Genomic DNA, 200 nt, shown 5'->3' on the forward strand with positions numbered 1-200 from the left:
TCCTTCTTGTCAATTTATCTCGCAAGGCGGAAAAAACAAAAACGAGGGGTGCAACACGAGGACTTCCCAGGAGGTCACCCATCCTAGTACTACTCTCCCCCAAGCACGCTTAACTGCGGAGTTCTGATGGGATCCGGTGCATTAGTGCTGGTATGATCGCACCCATCAAACTAATTACTTAAAATTCATATAATCCTTGA

General features: G+C 46.0%; 1 non-coding gene across 1 annotated transcript; it reads right to left on the reverse strand.

Moving 5' to 3' along the window:
* Positions 1 to 45: 45 nt before the first annotated feature.
* On the reverse strand, positions 46 to 164 carry LOC118346020. The gene has a single exon (XR_004799434.1). It is a non-coding gene; the product is annotated as a 5S ribosomal RNA (ribosomal RNA).
* Between the last annotated feature and the right edge of the window lie 36 nt (positions 165 to 200).

This window comes from Juglans regia, unplaced genomic scaffold (genome assembly GCF_001411555.2).
Source record: "Juglans regia cultivar Chandler unplaced genomic scaffold, Walnut 2.0 Scaffold_6204, whole genome shotgun sequence".
NCBI classification, from domain to species: Eukaryota; Viridiplantae; Streptophyta; class Magnoliopsida; order Fagales; family Juglandaceae; genus Juglans; species Juglans regia.